Below are 21,897 nucleotides of genomic sequence, written 5' to 3'. Positions count from 1 at the left end.
TGACAGCCCAGAGGAGAAGTACCCCCACAGCTTCCACAGCCACAACATGCCCAGACACCTGGAGATGGTGCAGCTTTGTAGCTTCCAGGACATGCAGGACCAGGGCCCACCTACCAGACCGATGACCCAGAGGATTAACATCTACAGCGGGGGGCTAACAATAGACCCCCTGCCCGCAGCGATGCGCCAAGGCGAGACTCCAACGTAAGTAGTAGCGGCGTTGTTGAAAAACTATGCTATGAAAACTGTTGATTTGTAGCTTAATACACAACCTCAAGATTCCCCTTCACCCCACTCCTATTTAGTTTCATTACCTTTTGTAGCGCATGCTTCATGGTTTTCGATTAGTAATTCATTCTCTTCTGACGGATGGATGCTTGTCTATGAGATTCTCTAAATGCCTCAGAGGTGAATGAACCAAGTGAGTTACACTCATTCAGCTTTAAACAAAGGGAAGAACTTTAACAGAGGAAAACAGGGCCAGCGTTATGAGCGGGCCTTAGGCGGCCTGGCCAGACCTACCGTACGTTCTTGCCCATCCAAATAAAATATTGAAATGTTGATCATTTATTTGACCGAGATGCACACCGACAGAAAGACACATCAATCTCAGATAAAGCATCCAAGCAAGTGAAGCAGCACCCGTCTGTCTCAGTATGTGTAAAGCATGTATCTGATGCTGTCTGGACCAAAAGAGTATGGCATATCATACTATTTCTGGTTAGACAGCATCAGATACATGGACTACATATATTGAGACAGAGGGGTGCTGTTTTGGAGCATTTGGGGTGCTCTATTGCTCCATTGGAGGGGTGCTCATTTGGAGCATCCGGTGAGAGAGTATCAGGAGAGAGGAAGAGGCAAAGCAAGAGAGAATCAGCCCACAGCGTTTCTATGGGCATAATATGCAGACCTACTGTAAGCTTGTCGACTGCCTTCCTGCCTTTGAGACAACCACTCCCATTGTTAGGGCATCTAGTCATTATACACAGAACTCTGGTTTCAGCCTGCGAATTGGAAAGGAAAGTTGGCAGGTGCACAGTGCACTATCATGATGCTGGCTTCCCCTGAAGTAAATTGATGTTTTGCCTAAATTATCTAATTACTACTCTCAAAATAAAAACATTCAAAATACTTCACCAGAGAGCATGACTTAGCTACAGAGGATCATTAGCTTCTTTAAAAAATAAATTGCTGTGGTTAGGCCTATGGCCTTTTGGGCAGCAGGTGTTGTATTATTTCTAGCTGACTGAGTTGCGGCTGTCAGTGAAAAGCATCTAAAATATGTGAGAAGATAATGTGTCTTGAATACAACTTAAAATGTTGCAACAACAAGAAGGGGAGGGGTGTGTGGTGAAGATATGGCACATCTCTCTCCAGAATGCATTCACTCAGCTCTCCAGAATGCGCTCAGTGGTCTCCCACCAATTCTGGCCCATCTCCCACCAATTCTGGCCCATTTCATTTCCCAGGTGGGGGTACCTCCTGTTTCAGGAAGTAATGTCACTGAGTACTGCCCCTATATATAGGACCTTGGGATATGGATGCCTGATGAAGACCTAAAGATTGAAATATCACATGGTAGCATGAGTGGCAGTGTGCTGCATTTTCCTTTCTGTTTTCCATATGTAACCAATAGACCTAATAAATGTACCGTTAATCCCTGTAATTTGGTTACATACATTTCTGTTAATGCATGTATTAAGTACAGTCATTTACCATTCTCATTCTCAGAGTGGAAACATTGTTTCAACCTGCTACACTTGTGAGAAACGAGTTTTGGTTTATTTTATAACCATTACGAGTTTTGTCAATCTTTTCATTAGCTGTGTTTGAATACTCATACTAACTGCACCAACAGTACTATTTGTGGCATATATTGAGTATGTAGTGTGCTTATTGGTCATAGTATGGACATAGTTAGTATGCCAAAAGTTCCCGGATGTCGTTCTACATTTGCCAAAATATGAAGTATACAAGCAGTGGACACCAACCACTATATGAAGAAGTTTAAGGAAAACATCAACTCAAATTGCTCCTTTTGTAATGACCACCCAGAAATAGTTGTGCATCTTTTTTAGCATTGTATGCATGTAAGAAAACTGTGGCAAGACATCAGTAGGTTTATAATTGAACACATTTATGAAGATTTTACACTATTGTGGAGAGATGTACTGTTTGGATTCTTTACATACAATAGAAATAAGCAGAATCATTTTTATGTAATTAATTTCATTATTCTTTTGGCCAAATTTCATATACACAATTGTAAATTTACAAACAGAAAAACACATTTTCGTACCCTACAAAAAGAAATTGAACTGTATTTTAAGACGGTTAAATGCTCTACTAACAAAAAAGCTGTTAGAATTGTAAGTATATGCATGTCCCTTAAGGTCCTTGTGTAATTGTAATGTGATATTGTACCCCCTAGCGCGATTGTCTATTGTTTGTAATCTATGTATGCTTGTGTTCCCTCATGTGCTTTATGTATTGATTTGAAAAAAAAAAAATGAAAAAAAAGGTTATAAAAAAAAAAGAAAAAAAAAAAAAAAAAAAAAAGAAGCAGTGGACACTATTTCCGTGCTTTAAGGGCCCATAATCCAATTCTTCAGAAAACGGGCGTGGTTTTACAACGTTTTCAGATTTGAAGAAAATGTCGGGAAATATGCAGCCGAAATCCGAGGAGAGCAGATACAAATTATGACACAAGTTAAGAAAATGTTGAGCAATGTAATAAAGTAATGACTTTGTAAATGCAGAGCCTTCCGCTCTCTGAGCGTTTAGAGCGCATTCTGGACGCTCTGGCCCAGGAGTAGGGTTGATCTGAGCGTTCTGACCTCACAATGGCAGTCAAGCACCCAAGCTAACTGGCTAACGTTGGCTAGCTTGCTAGCTACTTGAAGACAAATAAGAGAACACCTCACTCTGATAATTTTACTCGCCCGAGCAGAGCTGGTTAGGCTGTTTTCAAGTTATCCAGAGCGTTGATGACTGTAACTGTGCTGCTGCCAACAATTTAATTACGATGTTTACTGACATATTCAACAGGTGTTGAGAGTTCGTAAATTCATCAGTATATTCTGCGCTTTGGCACACAGATGAGAGTGCTCTGAAATCGGAGTAGAACTTCAGAGTGAATTTACAAACGCAACCTATTGAATTGATTGTTCACGCCATTCTTAGCTTAGATAAGTGGTATAGTCGTTGTGCGTTCTTAATGGACATTGTTAATGAAGTCGTATGATTTCTAGCTCGTAATTTGTTGTGCTAACAAGCTAGCAAGAATTTGCATAGCAACAGCATCAACTTCCGGTAGATAGGAGAAGTGCTAGTATGCTCAACTGAAAGAATACCATTAGTTTACATTATACTAAAATTAACTAATAGTAGGTTGTATATAAGTATGTAGTATACAGTATGTTACATGTAGTATGGGTATTGGAACACAACTACAGTCTTTTGTTTGGAGTGCTTCGTCCTGATAACGTTGAGGGAGTGTGCACGCCTGAGCACGCATAGAAGTAGGCTTACCTGACATGTTACATGCAAATGTAGGAAAGTGCCCATTTGGCAATGTCTGATTTCTGATTGCCTTAACTCACCATGTCCACCACAAATAAACTGAGCTTCTCAGCCATTTTTTCTTCACCTCACACATTGTAAACTAAGTCTGTTTTTTTTTTACATCCATTACAAATGATAGTTTCAGTATTTGAGAAATCTTTCCAACTCTCCCGGCCTCGATAATCCCCAAGCCTCGGTGTGAGGGAAACTCTGAGGGCCCGGAATAGGCTAGTTGATACAATAGATCGGATCCAGTTGATGAATTTATGCAATGTTGCACTTCACCAGTAATAGTCTAAGTCACGAAAGATAGAAAGGGAGGCAGACACCGGAATAAATATGGTTTTCCTTAAACCTATGCTCTCTGCGCCTGACTCCGCACCCACCACTCCTAGTTCCGTAACATGCATTCACGCAGATGGGAAGCAATTTTAGGAAAACTGTAAGCTTCCCCAAACTCTAAACTCACAAGCTGCCTGTGGTCTTTACTATTGCACCCAGTTAAGGAAACCTATACTAAATATGCATTTTGCGGTGTTAGTGAACCCTTTATTAGTCCATATTCCCTATTAAATACGGTTGTTGTGTGACACAACACTAGCCATTCATTTGTACTTGCACAATCATATGTTATAATGGCATAAGATTCAATGGCTCGTCTTATAACAGTTCCAATATGTTATTTCATATGAGCTGTTGGCCTATCGAACTGTGTTAAAACCAAGGACAAAACCAAGTTTTTGTTTCATGCTGTCATTTGCCAACCTCAATGTGTTTGCAATATTTTATCAATACAGCAATTAAGAGTCAGCTGATCAGATTACAGTCACATCTTCAGTATTTTATTTACTGGAGCGAGTCAGGAGAAATGTCTCTACTGTAGTCTATCCGCTGATGTTCAGACTAGACAATATACGAAAAGAAAAAGATGTTTACTTTCATTACTATGTCAAATTTCTCCAAATTACTTAATAAAAATGCCTTTGAATAAATTACAAGGCATGTATCACACAGTCCCATAAACAATTTAGGATAGTACACTTACAAAGCCCCTCAGAAAGTTGTGTCTGCTGAAGCAAATAAAGACACAGGCCATAACCACTAAAACATCAATTCATATTCGAGTCTGTCTTTATCAATATCTTTATACTGAGTAATGCACATCATTGACCAGGCTTTTTGTTTTGTGTCCTCCAGTCTTCAGTATTGTACTTTGGAAAGATAATAATCTACACCAGCAATCTGCGGATCATCCGGGCCTATCAGAGTGAAGGAAGGACATGGAGACATCCTCAGCTCCCTGGGGGAATGGGCGAGTACTCACAGGGAGGCCCAAAGCCCTCTGTGCTCACAGGGAGGGGCAGAGCACCGATCGACCGGACAAGGTAATGGTGCCTGACCAGACCATCTTGTGCCTCTCTCTAACCACATTGTCTCATCTCTCTGCCTGCTGACTGTGCACAGATAGTGATGACTACTCAGGTTCTCTGATCCTCGTGAGCTGGGATACTCTCAGTAATTCCCCATGGTCACTTTTACTGATTGCAGGTTTCTCTCTCTCTCTCTCTCTCTCTCTCTCTCTCTGTCTTTCCATTCCTAACTCAATTCTCTTTCTTTCACTGGTTTTTCTCTAATTTGTCTCTTTTTCTCTTGTTTTTTTGTTGCCTTTTTCGCATTCTCTGTTTGGACCCAGGTCATGTTTCTTTTACTTGTAATATTGCGGCTAGGGTTACAAAACTACCGGTAATTTACCAAAGTTACAGTAATCTTCAGTAATTTTGTTAATCAACAGAAAATCTCTGGTAATCTATCGTAACTTTGGTAATTTGCACTTGAATATCTTTTAGAAAATGCATTAATATAAAGTTTTAATTAGTTATGTCTGTGTCCATATTGTCCATGAGTTTCAAATAGATAGACTGTATGGTTCACGAGAAAATAGCCTATACAGTGCATTTGGAAACTATTCAGACCTCTTGACTTTTTCCACATTTTGTTACGTTACAGCCTTATTCTAAAATGAATTAAATACACTTTTCCCTCATCAATCTACACACAATACCCCATAATGACAAGGCAAAAACTGGTTTTAACTATTCAGACCCTTTGGTGTGAGACTCGAAATTGAGTTCATGTGCATCCTGTTTCCACTGATCATCCTTGAGATGTTTCTACAACTTGATCGGAGTCCATCTTTGGTATATTCAATTGATTGGGCATTATTTGGAAAGGCACACACCTGTTTATATAAGGTCCCACAGCTGACAGTGCATGTCAGAGCAAAAACCAAGCCATGAGGTCAAAGAATTGTCTGAAGAGACAGGATTGTGTCGAGGCACAGATCTGGGGAAGGGTACCAAAAACTGTCTGCAGCATTGAAGGCCCCCAAGTTTACAGTGATCTCCATCATTCATAAATGGAAGACATTTGGGACCACCAAGGCCCTTCCTACAGCTGGCCGCCCAGCCAAACTGAGCAATCGGGGGGAGAAGGGCCTTGGTCAGGGAGGTGACCAAGAACCCAATGGTCACTCTGATCGAGCTCCAGAGCTCCACTGTGGAGATGGGAGAACCTTCCAGAAGGACAACAATCTCTGCAGCACTCCACCAATCAGGCCTTTATGGTAGAGTGGCCAGACTAAATCCACTCGTCAGTAAAAGGCACATGACAGCCCACTTGAAGTTAAAGACCTAAAGACTCTCAGACTATGAGACACAAGATTCTCTGGTCTGATGAAACCAAGATTGAACTCTTTGGCCTGAATGCCAAGCGTCATGTCTGGAGGTAACCTGGCACCATCCTGAAGCATGGTAGTGGCAGCATCATGTTGTTGGTATGTTTTTCAGCGGCAGGCACTGGGAGTCTAGTCAGAATCAAGGGAAAGTTGAACGGAGCAAAATACAAAGAGATGAAAACCTGCTCCAGGGCACTCAGGACCTCAGACTGAGGTGAAGGTTCACCTTCCAACAGGACAACGGCCCTAAGCACACAGCCAAGACAAGGCAGGAGTGGCTTCAGGACAAGTCTCAATGTTCTTGAGTGGCCAGCCAGAGCCCAGACTTGAACCCTGGCACCCATCTCTGGAGAGCCCTGAAAATAGCTGTGCAGTGACACTCCCCATCCAACCTGACAGAGCTTGAGAGGATCTGCAGAGAAGAAAGCGAGAAACTCCCCAAATACAGGTGTGCCAAGCTTGTTGCGTCATACCCAAGAAGACTTGAGGCTGCAATTGCTGCAAAAGGTGCTTCAACAAAGTACTGAGTAAAGGGTCTGAATACTTATGTAAATGTGATATTTCCGTTTTTTTTTTTTTTTACATTTGCACACAAAAAAAAACAGTTTGCTTTGTCATGATTGGTTATTGTGTGTAGATTTATTAGAGAAAAAAATGATTTAATCAATTGTAGAATAAGGCTGTAACGCAACAAAATGTGGAAAATGTCAAGGGGTCTCCCCTAGAGCGACTTAGAGGAGAAATTAGGGTTAAGTGCCTAGCTCAAGGGCACATCGACAGATTTTTCACCGAGTTGGCTCAGATATTTGAACTAGCAACCTATAGGTTACTGGCCCAACACTCTTAACTGCTAGACTACCTGCTGACCATTTTTGACCTCTGAAACCCGTCCAACAATCAACTTTCTTCACAACTGCCACGCGTTTGACCCCAAAACATTGACAACAAATACATATTTACATTATAAAATAAATTAGTGTGTAAAAATAAAATATTTCATGCTGAAACCCTCATATTAAACATGAATGGTATTGACTAAGTTGATGGTTTATATTTAGGATAATGTTTTACAGCTTGGTCATTCTATTCTTTAAAAAAAAATCATCTTATTTAATTATTTCATATATTTTAGATGGAATAAGGCCACACAGAGGGCTAGAGATAATTACAGATGCCTGTGATAATCTGAAGTACCCAAAAGGGCCACTAGATGTCTTGTGATATATTTAATCAAATCCTTGAAAGATACCAACATTCTGGTAGTTTACTGGTAAACTTAGAAAGTTTTCAGTAATATACCTTCCCTTTGCAACCCTAATTTTGCCACACCATTTGATCAATACATTAGTTATGATACAGTATCTTATAAGAGTTTACATAGGTGGCAGTGTCCCTCTGTGTTGTTTGTGACACTGTGTGTTTATTTGTGTGCCTCCAGCAATATACTGCATCCAGCTGCCAGCATTGTGGAGGTTCGGACTGTCCCCTGCTCTTTGTGCCATGGCAGCTGTCCATACTGGCCAACCACTTCAACGAGTCTATCAGTGTGCTGTGATGCCAGTCCTGCTACACTGATGGACTGGAGAGGTGCCAGTCCTGTACCAAATGACACTAACCACTGGCTGTGTGTGCCAATGGTACTGCTGCAATGAGATAATATCACTGTAATACAAAATGCTTATGATGGGTATGGGAGCACTGTGTATGTTTTTGTAAGGAATCAGAATTCAATTTTTGGAAAGGAAGGATCCTACCATACATGCAGCCGGCTGAATTATAGAGAACAATTAGTGTGTGCAGTGAATATTGCATATGATAAGACAACATATTCACTCTTTTGGTGGTAGCTGGTGCATCTGAGTCCCTACAAAAATAACATGCACCTCCAACTGGTTTCTTCATGACAACATGTCATTTTAAGAAAAATATTGTAAAACCATTGCATTTTATTTTATCCACAAGGCAAGCTGTCCTATCATCCCCACATTGAGAGAAAACTGCTTTTTATCTCCCATGTTAAGGTAATTGATGCTTTCATTTTCACTAAGCTTAATAATGAGAGAGCGGGAGAAACTGACGGTAATAAATGGTGATGGAGAGGCTTTTGGTCAGCTCTGGAGGTAGAAAGAAATTAATTTGTTTATTGTCGTCCTAATTCTGAGGTAATTGCTTCCAGAGTTGTCTTGGGTGAAAATGTATAGAATGGACTCGTGCCTTATTTTAATTGGCTCATATTAGTCAATTAAATAATCAATTTAAGTTTATAGGCTCCTGTCTTTACTAGTAGAAATGGAGATACACGGGTTGTACAGCAAATATCCATGAAAGACGTTTGTTGATATACAGTTGTTGCTGGAGGTTTCTTAATGGCTTTATCTCAGCTGAACACACATAACTGTAGTGCCAAAAAGTCAGAGCTGGTCTTATTCATTGCCTCTCCTCTGTGTGGGGAAATTGCTGCATCAGAGCATTGAGCTGCTGCTCTTACAGGGAATCCTGCAGCATGGAGAGCTACTGTAGCTGCAATAATTATGTGAGGTTCTGTCAAAGCCTCAGAGGTGTGACTAATTACCTCGTTAGCTCCCCAAGAAATTGTATTGATCAATTGTGTTCACCTGTATTGTATTTAAGCCTTGTTTCTTTTTGTTTGAGGGACGGCTGCCCACAGGAGGGAATACAGGCCAGAGGTATGGTTGTTTCAAGGAGCATGGGGGTAATGGAGTCTGAAACGTTGGAAGTTATGGGAAAAAAGATGGACTCCTACCCCCTTTTGTTTCTGTTCAAATCAAATGTTATTTGTCACATACACATGGTTAGCAGATGTTAATGCGAGTGTAGTGAAATGCTTGTGCTTCTAGTTCCGACAATGCAGTAATAACCAACGAGTAATCTAACCTAACAATTTCACAACTACCTTGTGTAGGGATGTAAAGGGATGAAGAATATGTACATAAAGATATATGAATGAGTGATTTTACAGAACGGCATAGGCAAGATGCAGGAGATGGTATCGAGTACAGTACATACATATGAGATGAGTAATGTAGGGTATGTAAACATATAAAAGTGGCATTGTTTAAAGTGGCTAGTGATACATGTATTACAAAAAGATGGCAAGATGCAGTAGATGGTATAGAGTACAGTATATACATATTAGATGAGTAATGTAGGTTTATGTAAACATTATATTACGTGGCATTGTTTAAAGTGGCTAGTGATACATGTATTACACCAACTTTTCCAATATTAAAGTGGCTGGAGTTGAGTCAGTATGTTGGCAGCAGCCACTCAATGTTAATGGTGGCTGTTTAACAGTCTGATAGAAGCTGTTTTTCAGTCTCTCGGTCCCTGCTTTGATGTACCTGTCTGACCTCACCTTCTGGATGATAGCGGGGTGAACAGGCAGTGGTTCGGGTGGTTGTTGTCCTTGATGATCTTTATGGCCTTCCTGTGACATCGGGTGGTGTAGGTGTCCTGGAGGGCAGGTAGTTTGCTCCCGGTGATGCATTGTGCAGACCTCACTACCCTCTGGAGAGCCTTACGGTTGTGGGTGGAGCATTTGCCGTACCAGGCGGTGATACAGCCCGACAGGATGCTCTCGATTGTGCATCTGTAAAAGTTTGTGAGTGCTTTTGGTGACAAGCCAATTTCTTCACCATGCGGTCTATGTGGGTGGACCAATTCAGATTGTCAGTGATGTGTATGCAGAGGAACTTAAAACTTACTACCCTCTCCACTACTGTCCCATCGGTGTGGATAGGGGGGTGCTCCCTCTGCTGTTTCCTGAAGTCCACGATCATCTCCTTTGTTTTGTTGACGTTGAGTGTGAGGCTATTTTCCTGACACCACACTCCGAGGGACCTCACCTCTATCCTGTAGGCAGTCTCGTCATTGTTGGTAATCAAGCCTACCACTGTAGTGTCATCTGCAAACTTCATGATTGAGTTGGAGACGTGCATGGCCACGCAGTCGTGGGTGAACAGGGAGTACAGGAGAGGGCTCAGAATGCACCCTTGTGGGGCCAAAATGTTGAGGATCAGCGGGGTGGAGATGTTGTTACCTACCCTCACCACCTGGGGGCGGCCCGTCAGGATGTCCAGTACCCAGTTGCACAGGGCGGGGTCGAGGCCCAGGGTCTCCAGCATTCTCACATGGGTATTCCTCTTGTCCAAATGGGTTAGGGCAGTGTGTGGTTGCGATTGCGTCGTCTGTGGACCTATTGTGGCGGTAAGCAAATTGGAGTTGGTCTAGGGTGTCAGGTAGGGTGGAGATGATATGGTCCTGACTAGTCTCTCAAAGCACTTCATGATGACGGAAGTGAGTGCTCTGGGGCGGTAGTCATTTCGCTCAGTTACCTTAGCATTCTTGGGAACAGGAACAATGGTGGCCCTCTTGAAGCATGTGGGAACAGCAGACTGGGATAAGGATTGATTGAATATGTCCGTAAACACACCAGCCAGCTGGTCTGCGCATGCTCTGAGGACGCGGGTGGGGATGCCGTCTGGGCCTGCAGCCTTGCGAGGGATAACACGTTTAAATGTTTTACTCACTTCGGCTGCAGTGAAGGAGAGTCCGCAGGTTTTGGTAGTGGGCCGTGTCAGTGGCACTGTATTGTCCTCAAAGCAAGCAAAGAAGTTGCTTAGTCTGGGAGCAAGACATCCTGGTCCGAGACGGGGCTGGTTTTCTTTTTGTAATCCGTGTTTGACTGTAGATCCTGCCACATACCTCTTGTGTCTGAGCCTGTCACGGTTTTCTGTATGTGAAAGAGAGTCAGACCAAAATGCGGCGTGGCTATTGCGATCCATGTTTAATGAAACAAAGTAAACACGAATCAAATACAAAAACAATAAACGTAACACGAAAACTGAAACAGCCTAATACTGGTGCAACGTAACACAGAGACAGAACAAGGACATCACCCACAAAACCCAACACCAAACAGGCTACCTAAATATGGTTCCCAATCAGAGACAATGACGAACACCTGCCTCTGATTGAGATCCATATCAGGCCAAACATAGAACTAGACAAACTAGACATGAAACATAGAATGCCCACTCAGCTCACACTCTGACCAACCAAAACATACAAAGCAAACTATGGTCAGGGTGTGACAGAGCCGTTGAATTGTGATTCTACTTTGTCTTTATAGTGATGCTTAGCATGTTTGATTGCCTTGCGGAGGGAATAGCTACATTGTTTGTATTCGGTCGTGTTTCCGGTCACCTTGCCCTGGTTAAAAGCAGTGGTTCACTCCTTCAGTTTCGTGCGAATGCTGCCATCAATCCACGGTTTCTGGTTTGGGAATGTTTTAATAGTTGCTGTGGGTACGACATCGCCGATGCACTTGCTAATAAACTTGTTCACCGAATCAGCGTATTCATCAATGTTGTTGTTTGACGCAATGCGGAACATATCCCAATCCACATGATCGAAGCAATCTTGAAGTGTGGAATCAGATTGGTCGGACCAGCGTTGAACAGACCTGCGGAACAGGTCTTGAGCTCGGGAGCTTCCTGTTTTAGTCTCTGTCTATAGGCAGGGAGCAACAAAATGGAGCCGTGGTCAGCTTTTCCGAAAAGAGGGCGGGGGAGGGCCTTATATTCGTCGCGGAAGTTAGAATGACAATGATCCAGGGTTTTACCAGTCCTGGTAGCACAATTGATATGCTGATAGAATTTAGGGAGTCTTGTTTTCAGATTAGCCTTGTTAAAATCCCCAGCTACAATGAATGCAGCTTCAGGATATGTGGTTTCCAGTTTACATAGAGTCAAATAAAGTTTGTTCAGGGCCATCGATGTTTCTGCTTGGGGGGGAATATATGTGGCTGTGATTATAATCGAAGATAATTCTTTTGGTAGATAATGTGGTCGACATTTGATTGTGAGGAATTCTAAGTCAGGTGAACAGAAGGACTTGAGTTCCTGTATGTTGTTATGATCTCACCACGTCTCATCAATCATAAGGCATACCCCCCCGCCTCTCTTCTTACCAGAAAGATGCTTGTTTCTGTCGGCGCGATGTGTGAAGAAACCAGCTGGCTGTACCGACTCCGATAGCGTGTCTCGAGTGAGCCATGTTTGAAGCAAAGAACATTACAGTCTCTTATGTCTCTCTGGAATGCTACCCTTGCTTGGATTTCATCAACCTTGTTGTCAAGAGACTGGACATTGGCGAGTAGTATTCTCGGAAGCGGTGCGCGATGTGTCCGTCTCCAGAGCCTGACCAGAAGACTGCTTCGGCTGCCCCTTTTACGGCATCGTTGTTTTGGTTCGCCGGCTGGGATCCGATCCATTGTCCAGAGTGGTGGGCAAAACACAGGATCCGCTTCGGGAAAGCCGTATTCCTGGTCGTAATGATGGTGAGTTGACGTTGCTCTTATATCCAGTAGTTCCTCCCGACTGTATGTAATGAAACCTAAGATTACCTGAGGTACCAATGTAAGTAATAACACGTAAAAAAAACAAAATACTGCATAGTTACCTAGGAACGCAAATCGAGGCGGCCATCTCTGTCGGCGCCGGAAGTAATTGTGTTTAGTGATAGGAAACTGAGGCTTTCTGAAGGCCTTGGAGCATTCACCAAATTGTGCCGTAAAATGGTTGGTCACAATGCACATTAGTGACATCTGCTGGTCCGCAATAAATAGTAGCATTTGATTGTAAGATGTTTTTTCAACTGTATTCATCAAAACTCTGTGGCACAGAGTTGGAATACCAGGTTTGCATCTTACGTTATGCTTTTAATTTTTTGCCTTCATGTTTACTAATTTTCATAAACTGAATCTATGGTAGAATTTAGGATGATTAAGACAGAAGCTCATTCTATATGAAATAATAATGATTATTTGAACAACAATCTGCAGAGAGTGGGGTTTCACATAAAACGATTTTCAAAATAGTGTACCTTGGCCAGGATCCGACCCCATACCATCACATCCCTGAATATTCCACAGTTCCCTACTATACCTGCTAAGCTACCAGTCAGAAGAAACTAGCAGTAAAAAATCCTAACTATATTTGTAAGTACTGCACAGTGTCTAGTAGAGGTCGGTGTTTGAAAGCGTCTTGGAATCTAAGAAAGCACCGGAACCACAGCGAAAACAGTGGGATCTCGCATTTTGCAGCACACAGTTTGAAAAAGCATGTGATCAAAAGAAGCTTGGGACATCATTGATGACGTGCATCTGATAGTGATACACTGCTTTGATCTTGAATGCATCCCCCGGCGCGCCAGAATCGAACATAACATCACTAGTTGAGTTATTTGGTATGTTTAACATTCGCATGTTTTATTTATTGTGTTCTTGGGCCAACCAGAGGGGTATCCTACGAAGCAAGCTCGATCTACTCAGGGTTTTCTAAAGCTAACCAGCTTCAGTTAGCATCACATTCCAGCTCAGGCTTCATCTGTACTGAGACGGTGGATATTGGTTGTCCAGCTGCCGCTAACTCTAGCAGGCTTTTAACTGCATGTGCATGTCACACATGGCTCGTCAAACGCTGAACGAACTCTTCATTGAGACAATGCTGAAACATCAACCCATGGGCGAGTCAGTGCCACATTTTCTTTTGCTGACTTTAGTGTGCTTTTGTGTTCACAACCACAAGCACCTTATTTCCCGCTCCTATCGATAAAATCATTTATTTAGCTAAGTCATACAAGTGTTAATGTACGTGAAGTGTAAAATGCATTTACTATTTTTTTAATCCACAAAAAACATTTGATTAATAAAATGTTTAATCAGTCGTCTTCCTCAAATGAAGAGGATGATGCAAGGGGATCTTCATTTCATTGGGCCTCAACTCAGCTCAGTCATTTCATTTAGGGTGAGTGGAGATATCTTTGAGTTAGCCTGCCCCGGAGCAGGTTAGTTCTGAAGAATTCGTTGCTATAGAAATGTACCAAATTAATTTGACTTGGTAAAAATCTGTTTTTATGGACCTAACCTGCTTACAACTTTTTCCATGTGGTTTCTTCCTTCATAGACTCCATTACAGGATGACCTAAGTTTTGTTCAAATTATTCATGTTGTGTATGATTTCCTAGAAACAAGGATGGCTTACCTTACCCCTTTGGTTCGATTTAGCCCACTCTTCCCTACTGAAGACATTGTTGTCTTTGTGCTGGAACCTGGCCAAAGACACTCAGCTTGGACAATTTTCCTAAAAAGTATCCTATGGTAGTGCCCCTAAGCTAACAATGTTCAGAGCATACCATATTTTTTGTTTGCTGTACACATACCATTTATATGGAATTGTTTTAAAAATATCATACCAAGGATCATTTAGCTATTTGATTTGACCCCTTGAACCTTGAAGTAAAGAAAATATACAGTATAACGTATATTTGATTAAAAAATATATTTTTGGCCTTACTTCTATTAGACCATTGAATAACAGGTTCACTACATGGAACAACAGACAGTCCCAAACAAAAATCTAAAGGATGTTTGTTCTGAAGTGTCTCTCCTATATCTGAGAGATATAAGAAAGATCAGGAACCATTATTATTATTATTATTTTTTTTACATGTATTTAACACCATAGTTTTGGCATTAAACAGTCTCCATATATACTTCCAGTCATTTTTTAAGCTGATAGCGGAGGACCTTCAGATGAGTTTTGTGAGGTCTGTGGGCATCCTAGAGCAAAACAACCAACAAGTATAGTACCGATCAAAAGTTTTAGAACACCTACTCATTCAAGGGTTTTTATTTATTTTTACTATTTTCTACATTGTTTAATAATAGTGAAGACATTGTCCTGATGATAAACAAATTATACTGTAGTCCCACTAAGTGAAAACCAGATGGGATGGCATATCGCTGCAGAATGCTGTGGTAGCCATGCTGGTTAAGTGTGCCTTGAATTCTAAATAAATCACTGACAGTGTCACTGGCAAAGCACCCCCACACCATAACACCTCCACCTCCATGCTTCTCGGTGGGAAATACACATACGGAGATCATCACCCACACCGCGTCTCACAAAGACAAATTTCCACCGGTCTAATGTCCATTGCTCGTGTTTCTTGGCCCAAGCAAGTATCTTCTTAATATTAGTGTCCTTTAGTAGTGGTTTCTTTGCAGCAAGTCAACCATGAATGTCTGATTCACATAGTTGATGTTGATGTTGAAATGTGTATGTTACTTGAACTCTGTGAAGAATTTATTTGGGCTGCAATTTCTGAGGCTGGTAACTCTAATGAACGTATCCTCTGCAGCAGAGGTAACTCTGGGTCTGCCATTACTGTGGTTGTCCTCATGAGAGCCAGTTTCATCATAGCACTTGATGGTTGTGACTGCACTTGAAGAAATGTTCAAAGTTCTTGAAATGTTCCGTATTAACTGTCTTAAAGTAATGATGGACTGTCGTTTCTCTTTCTTATTTGTGCTGTCCCTGCCATAATATTGACTTGGTCTTTTACCAAATATGCCTATCTTCTGTATACCACCCTACCTTGTAACAATACAACTGATTGGTTCAAACGCAAGTAGGAAAGACATTTCACAAATTCACTTTTAAGAAGGCACACCTGTTAATTGAAATACACAAAAAATAAGAATAAATATGAAGAACACAATAAGTAAGCAAGCATACTATATACAGGGTCAATTTCAATACCATATTTACAATGTGCAGGGATACTGGAGTGATGGAGGTAGATATGTATAGGGTTAAGGTAAATAGGCAAGGGGATATATAATAAACAGTGTAGCAGCAGCGTGTATGTGAGTAGGTGTGCGTGTGTGTAGAGTCAGTATAAATGTATGTGCATGTGTGTTTGTGAGCAGACTATGGAGTGAGTGTGTGTGTGTGAGTGTGAAGGGCCCTGTGAGTGTGCATAGAGACAGGGAAAAAATAAAAATGTCAAAGATACAAGGTTAACTCAGATAGTCTGTGTATCTATTCTGTTAGCTATTTATCATTCTTATTGCTTGGGGATAGAAGCTGTTCAAGAGTCTGTTGTTGTCAGACTTGATGCACTGATACCGCTTGTCATGCATAATCAGAGAGAATAGTCTTTGACTTGGGTGTGTGGAGTCTTTAACGATTCTCCGTGCCTTCCTTCCACACCGCCTGATACAGATGTCCTGGAAGGCAGCTCGGCCCCAGTGATGTACTGGGGTGTCCACACAACCCTCTGTAGCGCCATGCGATCAGGGGTGGTGCTATTGCCATACCATGCAGTGATGCAGCCAGTCAAGATGCTCTCAGTGGTACAGCTGTATAACTTTCTGAGTATTTGAGGGACCATGCCAAACCTTTTCAACCTCCTGAGGGGGAAGAGGCGCTGTCGCGCATTCTTCAAGACTATGCTTGTGTATTTGGATCCTTTTAAGTCTTTAGTGATTTGGACACAGATGATCTTGAAGCTCTTGTCCTGCTCTACTGCAACCCTGTTGATGTGGATATTTTGACTCTGCAGAGGTCATAGAGGGAATTCTTGTACTTGTTGCTGTCCTCAGACTTAGCCTCAGGGTCCTCTACGATAGCTCTGTGTGCGGTAGCCCTGTCCTTTAGTGTAGTGACAACCTTGGTATTAATCCATGGCTTTTGATTGGGGAAGCAGTGTGCCCTCACCGTGGGGACAATGTCGGCCGATGCATTTTCTAATGAAGCCAATGATGGAGGTGGTTACCTCATCAATGTTATCAGCGGAGTCTGAAAACATATTCCAATCAGCGCTAGCAAAGCAGTCCTGTAGCATAATCTCTGATTCTGGTGATTGCAATATGTAACTTTTTGGGCTACCCGACCAAATTCACATTGAAATAAGGGGATACCTAGTCAGTTGTACAACTGAACGCATCTACTGCATTTAACCCAATCCCTCTGAATCAGAGAGTTGTGGGGGGCTGCCATAATCAACATCCACATCTTCGCCACCCGGGGCCTTGCTCAGGGGAAAACGACAGATTTTTACCTTGTCAGCTCAGTGATTGTCAGCAACCTTCTGGTTACTGGCCCAATGCTCTAACCACTAGGCTACCTGACGTATTATAGATCTGTCATTCTCATTGAAAGCAAGTCTATGAAGCAGTAGATCTGTTCTATGTGTGCTATTTCTATGCTTCTATGCTTAAGTTTCATTTTTGTGTCTTTTACTTTCAGTTTCAAACAGCTAAAAATAACATGTTTTGGTTATGGAAAAGGCATTTATTACAATTTTACCGAAACTTCTTATTTCCATCATAGCTGTCGTGATTTAAAAAAAATTGGTATGACTTTACTCACATAAAAACTGTGGATGGAAACGTGGTTACTTCTAGAGACTACTTTTCTATTGGTGAACCTCTTCACTGCTGGCAATGCAATATTCTATTGGCAGAAAACCAAGTTTCCATGAATGCAAATTTGAGAGAAAAAGACTCCTGGCCAGATAAAGTAGTTTGTTCAAGCCACTTTAAACTGGTTTGGGACATTGCAAAGTATTTGATATGTAAATGACAACAAGTCACCTGATTATGTCAGGACCATCATCAATATGTAATATTTCTCATTGAGAGTAAATGACTGTTCAGATCAGGAGCTAGATATTTAAGGTAGGCCTATTCCTGGTCTATTCCATATGGCTACAGAAAGTATTTATACCTCTTGACTTATTCCACATGTTGTTGTTGTGTTACAGCCTGAATTAAAAATGTATAACATTTTTGTTCCTCCCCCATCTACACACAATACCCTATAATGACAAAGTGAAAACATGTTTTTAGACATTTTAGCTAATGTATTGGAAATGAAATACAGACATATCTCATTTACGTATGTATTCACAACCATTTGCTGTGACACTCCAAATTGAGCTCAGAGGCATCCAATTTCCTTTGATCTTCCTTGAGATTTCACTACAACTTTATTGGAGTGCACTTGTTGCTAATTCAATTGTTTGGACATGATTTAGAAAGAAACACACCTGTCTACATAAGGTCCCACTGTTGACAGTGCATGTCAGAGCAGAAACTATACAATGAAGTCCATGTCTGTAGATCTCTGAGATAGAATTGTGATGAGACATATACAGTGGGGCAAAAAAAGTATTTAGTCAGCCACCAATTGTGCAAGTTCTCCCACTTAAAAAGATGAGAGAGGCCTGTAATTTTCATCATAGGTACATTTCAACTATGACAGACAAAATGAGAAAAAAAATCCAGAAAATCACATTGTAGGATTTTTAATGAATTTATTTGCAAATTATGGTGGAAAATAAGTATTTGGTCACCTACAAACAAGCAAGATTTCTGGCTCTCAAAGACCTGTAACTTCTTCTTTAAGAGGCTCCTCTGTCCTCCACTCGTTACCTGTATTAATGGCACCTGTTTGAACTTGTTATCAGTATAAAAGACACCTGTCCACAACCTCAAACAGTCACACTCCAAACTCCACTATGGCCAAGGCCAAAGAGCTGTTAAAGGACAACAGAAACAAAATTGTAGACCTGCACCAGGCTGGGAAGACTGAATCTGCAATAGGTAAGCAGCTTGGTTTGAAGAAATCAACTGTGGGAGCAATTATTAGGAAATGGAAGACATACAAGACCACTGATAATCTCCCTCGATCTGGGGCTCCACGCAAGATCTCACCCCGTGGTGTCAAAATGATCACAAGAACGGTGAGCAAAAATCCCAGAACCACACGGGGGGACCTAGTGAATGACCTGCAGAGAGCTGGGACCAAAGTAACAAAGCCTACCATCAGTAACACACTACGCCGCCAGGGACTCAAATCCTGCAGTGCCAGACGTGTCCCCCTGCTTAAGCCAGTACATGTCCAGGCCCGTCTGAAGTTTGCTAGAGAGCATTTGAATGGTCCAGAAGAAGATTGGGAGAATGTCATATAGTCAGATGAAACCAAAATATAACTTTTTTGTAAAAACTCAACTCGTCATGTTTGGAGGACAAAGAATGCTGAGTTGCATCCAAAGAACACCATACCTACTGTGAAGCATGGGGGTGGAAACATCATGCTTTGGGGCTGTTTTTCTGCAAAGGGACCAGGACGACTGATCCGTGTAAAGGAAAGAATGAATGGGGCCATGTATCGTGAGATTTTGAGTGAAAACCTCCTTCCATCAGCAAGGGCATTGAAGATGAAACGTGGCTGGGTCTTTCAGCATGACAATGATCCCAAACACACCGCCCGGGCAACGAATTAATGGCTTCGTAAGAAGCATTTCAAGGTCCTGGAGTGGCCTAGCCAGTCTCCAGATCTCAACCCCATAGAAAATCTTTGGAGGGAGTTGAAAGTCTTTGTTGTCCAGCAACAGCCTCAAACATCACTGCTCTAGAGGAGATCTGCATGGAGGAATGGGCCAAAATACCAGCAACAATGTGTGAAAACCTTGTGAAGACTTACAGAAAACGTTTGACCTCTGTCATTGCCAACAAAGGGTATATAACAAAGTATTGAGAAACTTTTGTTATTGACCAAATACTTATTTTCCACCATAATTTGCAAATAAATTCATTAAAAATCCTACAATGTGATTTTCTGAATTTTTTTTCTCATTTTGTCTGTCATAGTTGATGAAAATTACAGGCCTCTCTCATCTTTTTAAGTGGGAGAACTTGCACAATTGGTGGCTGACTAAATACTTTTTTGCCCCACTGTATATCTCTCATCACAATTATATCTCAGAGATCCAGAAAATCACATTGTAGGATTTTTTATGAATTTATTTGCAAATTATGGTGACTGAGAAAAAGGCACATGACAACACGCCTGGAGTTTCCAAAAAGGCATGTGAAAGACTCTGAGAGCATAAGGCAAAAGATTATGTGGTCTGATGAGCCAAAAAATGTACTCTTTGGCCTGAATGCGAAGCGCTATGTCTGGAGAAAACTAGGCACAGCTCATCACCCGACTAACACCATCCCTACCCTGAAGCATGGTGGTGGCAACATCATGCTATAGGGATACTTTTCAGCTGCAGGACAATGACCCCAGGCATACAGCCAATTAAATGCTAGAATGGCTTCAGAACAAGAATGTGAAAGTCATTGAGTCGCCCAGCCAAAGCCCAGATCTGTGGAATGACTTGAAGATTGCTGTATACTGCTGCTCCCCATCTAATTTAACAGAGCTTGAGAAAATCTGCATGTAATAATGGGAGAAAATTCCCAAATCCAGATGTGCAATGTTGATACAGACATACCAAGATGACTCAAAGCTGTAATCACCGCCAAATGTGTTTCTACAAAGTATTGACTCGGGTGTGAATACTTTTGTAATTGATATATTTCTGTATTTCATTAAATATGTCTAAAAACATATTTCCCTTTGTCATTATGTGGTATTGTGTGTAGATGGGTGAGAGAAAAACATAAATTGAATCAATTTTGAATTCAGGCTGTAACACAATAAAATGTGGAATAGGCCAAGAGGTATGAATACTTTCTGAAGGGACTGTATATCATACTGCAAATAGAAATCCTATTGAGCAAATAATATTGAATGAAAAATAGAATTACAGAAGTAGCATCTACAATGTTTATTATTATTGTGCATTTACTATAAATGTCTGGACATAATAACAATGTGTGTTTGAATGTGTCAAAATGAAAGCCTTCAGTTGTGCATTACTGATGTGTCCTTTGTTTTCTTGTTGTACACAGTACACACTGAGCTTATACAACATACATTATATGTTTTGAGGGATACTGGATAGAAAGAATGGGATGAATAAAACAAACCATATTATTGTGCTGATATCAGATTTGCCATTTACTGCTTCTCTCCTCAATCCGTCCAAATACCCCTCTCTTTCTGAGATCAAGGCCACAGACAACCCTTTTGACAGAACGTATACATTGTAAATGACCATCAGCCCTCAAAGCCAATCATTTCACAGTTGCTTATCATCTCTCCACCGAAACTGAATTGAGATTCATCTTTATTAATATTATCTGTGTGTTAGGACTGCCAGGGGAAGATATGCACCAAGCAGTGGCAGTTTAAATTGGCTTATTTGATACCTGCCTGGATCAGAAGGACTATAACAGGTATTCAGGGGATACTGCAGTGTAGAAGTTACTGAAGGCTTCTTTTATTTTTTTTATTTTTTTTGGAATGACTCCAGGCAAGTCCGTCTGTGCTGTAAAAACAATTATATGGCTAAATGTCCAACCTTGATTGAAGTGCTTACTCACAACTGTTGGCTTGGTGAATAATATATGTTCAGGTTTCCCCCCCCAGCTATATTGCTTTTCTCGATTACAGTATGACATATGAGGAGAGTACATTCCCGTGAGAAACATAATTTAAAAAAATACAATTTATATGTGTTGTTAATGGTACTGCGACAGGATCAGCACCATGCACAGCTCCGACATTTTGTAAGAGTACTCGCCACAACAAATACAGGGGATAAGCAGCCAAGAGTACTGATTGGATCAGCCTTTGAAACCACTCCACTGTACAGTCAAGGATAATGGAAACTCACTTAGAGTTGATAGACAAGTGAGAACAGTGGAGTGCAGTCATTGTTACCTCCATGAAGGACCTTTGCAAGGACGTCATGAGCATACAGTCCTCCTGCCTGCTGCTTCTCTCAGGCGGTGCCACCGCCACCCGTTACCTCTGTGTCCTGTGTCA

General features: G+C 41.4%; 1 long non-coding RNA gene across 1 annotated transcript; it reads left to right on the top strand.

The window, feature by feature from the left end:
• Window positions 1-2,619: 2,619 nt before the first annotated feature.
• Window positions 2,620-8,563, top strand: LOC112259376. The gene is made up of 3 exons (XR_002954836.2): window positions 2,620-2,712; window positions 4,765-4,952; window positions 7,740-8,563. It is a non-coding gene; the product is annotated as an uncharacterized LOC112259376 (long non-coding RNA).
• Window positions 8,564-21,897: the final 13,334 nt, after the last annotated feature.

Source organism: Oncorhynchus tshawytscha, linkage group LG09 (genome assembly GCF_018296145.1).
Source record: "Oncorhynchus tshawytscha isolate Ot180627B linkage group LG09, Otsh_v2.0, whole genome shotgun sequence".
Classification (NCBI taxonomy): domain Eukaryota; kingdom Metazoa; phylum Chordata; class Actinopteri; order Salmoniformes; family Salmonidae; genus Oncorhynchus; species Oncorhynchus tshawytscha.
The sequence above is the reverse complement of the archived record's forward strand: the minus strand, read 5'-3'. Positions and strand labels throughout refer to the sequence as shown.